Below are 9,439 nucleotides of genomic sequence, written 5' to 3'. Positions count from 1 at the left end.
ATGAGGGGGAGAAGATTTCTGCCTGAAGAAGTGAGCATGGAGATGAATGCCATGGGAAAACAGTTCAACATCATGGTGAGCCTGAAGGTGGGAGTGTAATGGGAGCTAGCTGAGCCCTTTGCTGAGTTCAGCACATTCAGCCTCAGAGAGGGGAAGGTCAGGAGGTATGGTTAAAAAAAAACAACAAGGGCTGGGATTGGGGGGATTGACCTCAGGGGGACAGAAAGTGATGGCATCCGAGGGCCGGGAAGGAGTGGGCTCAGAGTTTTGGGAAGGGTGGGGTCTGAGAGATAGAAAGGAGAGGGTGGCGCAGGATGGATGCTAGAGTCCTTAAGTTGCTGGAGCTTGTGCACCTTCATGCGTGAACGAAAGAGAAAATGTCTTTTGTTGAGGTGACGGATGAGATGAGTAGGGTGAAGTGAAACTGGGGAATGGTACAGCTTAGAGAGAGGATGAGTCGATGTTGGTGCAGTCTGGGTTGAAAGTGTGCACATATGATGGTGCATGGCATTGATCATGGATTGCAGGATTCAGTGGGAACAGCAGTCAGAGGAACGTTGTATGTCCTGGAGATACTTGTTATCTTGGGCAGATTGAAAATGTGAAGGGTGAGATTTGAACTGAAATTCATGTGAGCTATGTCTAAATCAAAGGCTGACTCTGAGAAAGGAAGGGTCTAGGCCTGAAACATCAGCTTTTGTGCTCCTGAGAAGCTGCTTGGCCTGCTGTGTTCATCCAGCTCCACACTTTGTTATGTGAGAAAGGAAACATGGCTGTGGCTGTGTTTGTGTTTGACGCCTGTTCTGTATCAGATTCTCAGACACAGCCCTTGAACATGTTGGAAAGGTTGAATGAATGCAGAGGAGTGGCAGGTTTGCACTTGCAAATAAACTGTTTGGAGAAGGCTGTAACTGCCCTAGCAGGCGGGAAAGAAAAATTTTCAAGGGAAAACCCACCACATGGAGGTCAATCAATGCCAATTTTCTTAGACTGCAATATGAAGCAAGTTGCAAAACACATTCCTTGGCTATTTATCCTAATCACGAGTTACATTACTGTGTCTTCAAATTGGTATCAATTAAAATATATTGTCTCTTTTAATATTTTTGTAACTAATTCATCTTTATCTTTTATTGAAACTCAGTGCACCTATTTCTTTAGTGCTCCTGATTTTACTATAGAATCAAAACTGGGAAAACAAGTGCTCTACATGTGAGGAACATGTCAAATATATGAACATAGCAGCGGAAAAATAAATGTTCTTCCAATTGCTTACTTCACACAGTTGAAACTTCACTACTTGCCTTGTAGGCTACTTTGGGTGTCCCTACAGAGGTGTGTTACCACCACTAGTCCTTCTTACTGGCATTAGTCTAACAGTAAGCTACTGATTACCGTGCTGGGAAAGATAATGTCATAACATTCAAGACTACAGGCTAAGTACCAGGAAGCAGGATGAGTGTAGCTAGGTTCGTATAGACTCATTGGGTCTTCTGTGCTGTATGATTCTATTACTATAACAATGAGAGGCTGAGACCAGAGTGAAGAAAAGGCCATAGATAACAAATACCCGTGAGTAATTTAGTTATGAAATGTTATTGTGAGTGGCGGGAGAGCCTGATCGCAGTACATACATATTGAAAACGAGCATTTGTTTTAGCAATTCATCCATCAGAAAGAATTCTTCCTGATGGCTGATTGTGAGTCTTGCAGTTAAGCGCCGAAATTTTTATACATGGTCATCTTTTGTTTGTCATTTGTGTAAATGATTTGGATGAGAATATAGAAGGCATGGCTAGTGAGTTTGTGGATAACACCAAATTTAATGGCACAGTAGACAATGAAGAAGGTTTCCCAAGATTACAAAGGGATCTTGATCATTGGCCATTCGGCTGCGAAATAGCAGATGGAATTCAATCTGAATAAATGTGAGGTGTTACATTTTGGTATAACAAACAAGGGTAAGATTTATACAATTAATGGTAGGACCTTGGGCAGTGTTGTAACAACAGAGGGACCTAAGGGTTCAGGTACATAATTCTTTGAAGTTTGCGTCGCATATCGACAGAGTGGTTAAAAGGTGTTTGGCACGCTTGCCTTCATTCCTCAGTCCTTTGAGTGTAGGAGCTGGGGAATCATGTTGAGGCTGTATAGGACGTTAATGAGGCCTCTTCTGGAATATGGTGTCCAGTTCTGGTCACCCAGTTATAGGAAGGATATTATTAAGCTGGAGAGGTTTCAGAAGTCATTTACCAGGACTCAATGCACCTACTTTTTTAGTGCTAAATAAAAACTGAAAGAACTGTTGATGCTGTAAATGAGGAACAAAATCAAAGTTTCTGGAGAAGCTCAGCAGGTCTGGTGGCATCTGTGAAGGAGAAAATAGAATTATTGAGCATTAGCTCTGCTTCCTCCCTCACAGATGCTGCCAGGCCTGCTGAGCTTCTCCGAAACTTTATTTTTATTTCTTTAGTGCTCCTGATTTTACAATAGATTCAAAACTGGGAATGCCAGTGTTATACATGTGAGGAGCATATCAAGGATATGAACATAGCAGTGGAAAAATAAACGTTTTTCCAATTGCTTACAACTTACCAGGATATTGCCGGGTGTGGAAGCTTGAGTTATAAAGGAAGGCTGGGACTTCTTCAATTGGAGCGTAGGAGGTTGAGAGGTGACCTTATAGAATTTATAAAATCATGAGGGATATAGATAAGTTTAATGGTAGGTGTCTTTTCCCTAGGAAGGGGGATTTTAAGACTAGTGGGCACATTTTTAATGTGAGCGGAAAGAGATTTAAAAAAGATATAAAGGCAAAATCTTTTACACAAGAGGGTGATTCATGTGTGGAATGAACTTCCTGATGAAGTAATGGATGTGAGTACAGTTATAACATTTAAAAAACATTTTGATAAGCACATGAATAGGAAAGGTTTGGACTAGGAGCGGGCAGGTGGGACTAGTCTGGTTTGGGATTATGGTCAGCATGGACTGGTTGGACCGAAGGGTCTGTTTCTGTGCTGTATGACAATATGTCCGTTGCCTGTATCAAATCTGATTCACTGTTACATTTTCTGTGGCATGCTCTAAGTGGAAATCCAAGAAGTATTAATGTACTTCTCATTGGTGAGGTGGTACCAAAATGTAATGCTGAATTTTACCTTTTTTTGGCTGAGACCAAGTTGTGTTGAGCATGTGGAGGTTTATTGCCATGAGGCCTAATGTGTTCTCTTGCTGTATCTACCAACTTTGCTTCATTAATTGTCTACAATGCCCCATAGTGTTTCTCACTTCTAATATCCAAACACATCCTTACCACGCACCATTCCCACAAAAACGTGCTACCCAGCAGATCCACCAAAACACCAACGGTGCCAACGCCATCTTTAAAAGCCCTGGTGCACCTGGATAAGCGCCATCAGTCTGGAGCTTCCCCGCACGGTTGCTTACATTTGCCCCAGGCATGGCAGAAAAAGGGAGATCAGTGTCTTGCTTTGTGTGCAAAGTGCAGACAGGGTGATGCTAATTTGGTACTTAACCCACCCCTAGAACTGGCAGTGAAGGCTACAGTGAATACAGTGGTAGCCTGGTCTGAGTTAGCTACCTGAGCTAATGTGGTTTCCACAGTTTGGAGGAATATCCAGCAGTATAGACAGCAGGTCAATGTCCTTCTCCAGGTCTCAGGTTCTGTTCCACCATTTTCTCTTTGATATCCCCCACTCACTTGACTGTTTCTGTACCTGCCTCCCACCCAGGCTCAAGCTTTGCCATTCTAACTATTGCCTGTAACGTCTTCCTGCACTCACTGTCAGTCACCTCAACCCCTCACAACACTAACCCTGTCCATCATCTTTGTTGCCTATTCACTTGGCCACGACACCACCCTACTGGCACCGACAATAGCCAGCTGTGAGACCTTTCATCTGCTGTAATATCTGTCATCTCGTTCATTCCCGGAGAAAAACAGCCCACAGGAGGGTAGCAAGAGCCAAGACCACTGCAGGGCTGTCCAACATTCAGATCCTCAACTCCTGTGACAGGAACCTGCCTCTGATCTCCATGAGCAGGCCCTGCACTGGTATCCAAGAGCTGCCCTTAACTTATTGTGCCAGTACTCCTTGGGTAAAAGCTGTCCTTCTTCACTTGACTGAGACCTAATAACAACCAGGATAAAGCTTCCCTGGCCTTCTGTCTGTGTTAGATGGTAAGGCAAGACAGGAGCAATGTGACCCTAGGGTGCCTGGCTGTACACAAAACACAAAAAGGCAATGCAAGGCAAGGATGATCCATGTAGGTTCAGGGTGAGTCTATGTGCTGTGACAATAGCTATTACCTGGAGATGTAGTCCAGTCTATGAGCTGGGTGTGTGTCTGAGTGCAGTGTTCTTGCTGCATAGTTGCCAGTGCAGCCCAAGGTGCAGTATTGAAATGTAGAACCCTACTGGAAAAGGATCAGAAATATGCCACAAGGCTTCAGGAGGCTGACGCATATTGGGTGCCAATGTCCATGGACATGCATGTGGCTGGTACCCATGGAGCAGTCTTGAAATCTTGGTGCCCATTTTCCAATATGGAGGCTGTTCAGAGCTCAGACCCTTAAAAGATGTACTGTCTATGTTGCTGATCTTGCCTTTCCATGAAATTGTGGGCTATATTCCTTTGAAGCAAAAGTGCATAACTTTTCTTTCTTTGAAGAACTGAGGGTTGAATTGATGAAAGTTAAGGTAAAGTCACCATAGTATTACCAGACGACAGGGCTGCACTCTCATTAGAGAGAGATGACTAGTGGTGGTTTAAGGGGAAAGGTTGAGAGGCAGAGTCCTTCACAGTAACCTCAGCTGATGCAAGACTTGAACACACACTATTGGCATCACTGCATCACAAACCAGCTGTGCAACCAGTTGAAGGGTAGAATAGAGCATAACCTGATCACAACAGTAAGAAAACCTTTCTTTTTGTATTGGCAACTGAGGACAAACCCTAAGCTCCTCTGAATCACTTCTCTCCCCATGAGAACTATCAAAATTTGCCAACCTTTTAACCCCCTCCTTTTGTAAAAATGTTTTAACTCTGTGGTGTGGTACTGTCCCTGTATGTACAATGTAATTTTATATTGGCTACAATGCTATTCACTTAAAATTGAAGGCACACGGAAACCATATGTATTTCATCACTGCTGAAGTGTAAGAGAAATTCTCTACAAAGATGATAAATATAGTTTCTCAGCGCTATTGAAACAAATCATCCATCAGTTAAGTATCCTGCCTCAATTACAAAGTCAACAAAATTGTAGAATTATGGCTCAGCATTACCTCAGATGTTTTCCATAGTGAGTGAGATGCCTGGAGTATTAACGCAGTATTTATACATTTGCAGATTTTGCAAAGCTATGTTATTTTTATTTTAAATCTGGGAAAGTTGAATTTATAATGCTTAGCTGGTACTTTTAGTGAAATCAGCAGAGTTATTTACTTTATTAATTACAGAAGGTTCATAACCAATGGCTGAGTTTTCCTATTTCAGGAAATGTGTGGCCGTGAATAAGGCTCACATTGACCAATTGCCATGGTCCAGGATGAATCTTTTCATGCAATCTTCTGGCTTTCACCTCATCAATTATGCACCTGAGCTGTTGGTTATGTTTCTCAGACAAGATGGAAATGCTCACTGCTGCTCAGCCCTTCGAGTTTCCCTGGTGGTGATATCGTTTTGAGAGCCCTTTGCACTTAACTTCAACTGCTGCATTGCCAGCAACTATTTATCAAACTGCGATGCTTGACCCTGAAAATGATTCAGAAGAAAGGCAAGCTAGCTCCCTGCTTCCACGACAGACAGTCTGGAGTTGCTGAAGAAGTGAGCAGTCCCTTTTCCTGCTGACCATCAAAGGAGACCATGCTAACAGACTCATTCGCAGCACGTCATTACTACATCTGAAGTGAAAAGGCCCACACAACAGTGTCACAGGAAGGTGAATGATCTTCTATATTCCTCAAAGGGAAATGTGACCATTATCTTTCTGCTACCTCAAATTCATCGCGCTCAGCACTCACTCTAACTCTGCTCCTGCACATACATCTCGCCATAGCTGATAGATGACAACATACATCATGTTCACTCAATGACTCCCACCCACCTCACCCTCCCAAACTATTAATTCTTGCTGCCCTCAGCACTTCTAAACTTCCTTAAAGGCTCAGCAAGTTAATAAGAACCAAAGATGTGTGACCAGGAAAGCAATCTGTCGTGTTAATTGAATGACAGTTAGGCAGTAATTGACATACAATTAAGCAAACATAGAGGTAATTAAAGGACAAATCAGCCTGGGTTGACATTGCTTATGGCTTCTCTTGAACTTTAGAGGTGGATATTATTTGAAAACTCGTTCAGGATTAGCTTTGGTTACACAATGATTGGATAGACTGGCTCCCAATATTACACAGCATCAACATCAGGGCACCATTAGCATGACATGATGAAGGGAAAATGAAGCCTGCAGAACTATTCCATAGCTTTGAAGAATCTATTTTTAAACATGGTAAAGCTAGTGATTTGGTGGAATTTGTAATTGTAGTTGTATTGATGTACTGAGACTAGATTAGAGTTAAACTTGACTCAGTAATGTCTAATATGCTACTTCCTTTAATGGATCAAAACGTGAACATCCAAAATAGGAAATAGGAGAAGAAGTAGGCCATTCAGCCCCTCAAACCTACTCTGCCATTCAATACGATCATGGCTGAACTGTTTATGTCTTAAATGCCATATTGCCATCTACTCTGATAACCCTTAATTCTTCTGCGGAATAACAATCTATCTACATCTCCCTTAGCAACATTCAATGACCGTGCTTCCATGACCTTTTGAGGTAGGGAGTTCCAAAGTCATAGAACTTCCAGAGAGACACGGAAATTCCCTCTTCTCTACACAAAGGCTATAATTTAAAAACAAGGTGCCCCTTGTGCCAGACTGACCAACAAGAGGAAGCATCCTTTCCATGTCCACTTTGTCCTTGAATGTGGCTGCTTCTTCCCTCCACAAAGAAGACTATGGAGGGAAAAATAATTCATTGGATGATGAGAGCTCAGAGACATCTTGAAAAGTGATAAGACACCATACAAATGTAATGTCTTTCTTTCTCTTTTTCTGTCATTAGGCATTCCTCTGCCATAAGCACATCGGGTGATTCCCGATGTTTTGAAGCAGTACAGATAACAGTAGAATCCTTCTATGTGCAAAAAAGTTTATGACGCAACCTCAGTACAAATCTAGTACATTCACAATCAACATAACAAACAAACATTTAAAAATATTTCTGTCATACTTGGGAACAATCAGCCACGGTGTAAGTATGAATACAATCTTTTAAATTGATCAAAAGGAGAAAACTTGAGTCAGAAAACAACAGTATCTAACTGTCTTCATGAACATTTACACCATACAGTCTTCTTGAGTCCATTCACAGATTTGATGAATTTGGGTTGCTATTTGAGTGCACCGTGTTGCAATCTGAACATTCTACTAATGTTCAATGTGCATTGAATTTGTGATTCTTACAAATATAATAATTTAATATTCACTGAACATCATTTTGTGCTAATTTGTTACTGGTTTAGAATCTAGCTAGAGTAGATTTTTTAAAAGTAAATAATGGCACATTTTCAGTTTGCTTGCTTATCCAATACGTTCCCTCCCTTTCTTTGATATTATTTGCATTGTTCTTAACAAAACAGATTACACATTTTTTTCAAACCAATCTTGTCCCAAGCACTGTCAAGACCAACTCTTCTGGGAACTAAACTGTCCAGACTATGTCCTTTTTTACTATTTTAAGAGCACCTACTATTATGTTGTCTTTCAATTGCAGGCAAACAAACAATTTCCTAAAATATATTTTCTACTGTGAATTTTCCAGCTAAGAATAACCTGCACTCGTTATTACCTTAAAGATAGCAAAACATCCTGAACAATGTTACTTTGGAAAGAGGGCGCAGAAGGAGATCAATTAAGAATCATTTCTGATGAAGAGTCACCAGCTTCAAAGCGTTAACCCTGCTTTCTCCCCATATTTGCTGCCAAACCTGCCAAGGGTTCCCATCAATTTCTGTTTTTGAAACAAAAAATAGGCCAGTTAGTGGATAACAAGAAGCCAGGATTGAAGAAATAGGTTTTCAGAAGTCTTTCTGAACTTTGAAAAGATTTAGTAAATTCAGAGTTTAAGATGAAAATTCCAACCTGCTGTGATTTGATAGTTTGAGCCTCAACCATGCTTAATGGAGAAGGAGAAGGACTGATGATGTAGAGTGGGCTGTATCAGGCCAGTGTTATGTTTGAGTTTCTGCAGCGGCTGGATTTCATTGCAGATGGAAGCTACAAATTGTAAATGGAGTAAGGATTTTGGAAGCAGTTTTCAGAAAGCCAGTGTAGGTCAGAGAAGATCGGATAACAACTGAGTCAAACATCATTCAAACTATAGAAGTAAGCGAGTCAGGCCATTGAGACGGTACAAGCTCTCTATGGGAACATCCAGTCTTTCCCCATTGTCCTGCAGGTTTTTTTCTGTTGTGTGCCCACACAATATCCTTTTGAAATTGTTGATTGTTTCCACCTCCAACATGGGCAGTGAGTTCCAGATCATTGCCACTCACTGTGCTAAAAGGTTACCCCTCACATTCCACTGCAATTCTTGACCAAAACCTTAAATGTGTCCCCAGCCCATAAGTTATTGAACAGGTTTTCCTTATTTACCTTATCCAAACCTATCATTATTTGGTATGCTTCTATCCAATCTCTCTTCAATTTTCTCTCTCAAATCTAATCATGTAAATAGAATCCTCCATGCATGAAGGCATCTGCTAAATCTGATCATAGAAGCCCTACAGTGTGGAAACAGGCCCTTCAGTCAACAAGTCCACACGAACCCTCAAAGCATCCCACCCAGATCCATCCCATGTAAACATCCCTCAACACTACAGGCAATTTAGCATGGCCAATCCACCTACCTAGCCTGCACATCTTTGTTCCATGGAAGGAACCCTGAGCACCCGGAGGAATGTGCAAACTCCACACAGACAGCCACCCAAGGGTGGAATTGAACCCAGGTCCCTGGTGATGTGAGGCAGCAGTGCTAACCACTGTGCCACCATGCCGCCCTCACCTTTTAAGAATTTGCATATCGTGCTTAAAGTGTTGTGACCAGAATTGGTTGCAGTACTCCACTTGGGGCTTAACCAGAACCTTATGAAAGTTCAGCAAAGCATCGCTTCTTTTGTACTCCATGTTTCTACTTACATAGCCCAGGATGCCAGATGCTTTGTAAGCATTCTCTCAACATGTCCTATCAGTTTCAAAGATTGATGCACCTATAGCCCCAGGACCCTTGCTTCCAACATGCTCTTTCGATCTATGTCACTAAATCAGTATTGCTTCTACCTATGTCTTCT

The sequence above is a fragment of the Stegostoma tigrinum genome, chromosome 13 (genome assembly GCF_030684315.1).
Source record: "Stegostoma tigrinum isolate sSteTig4 chromosome 13, sSteTig4.hap1, whole genome shotgun sequence".
Lineage (NCBI taxonomy): Eukaryota > Metazoa > Chordata > Chondrichthyes > Orectolobiformes > Stegostomatidae > Stegostoma > Stegostoma tigrinum.
Note: the sequence above shows the minus strand (reverse complement) of the source record.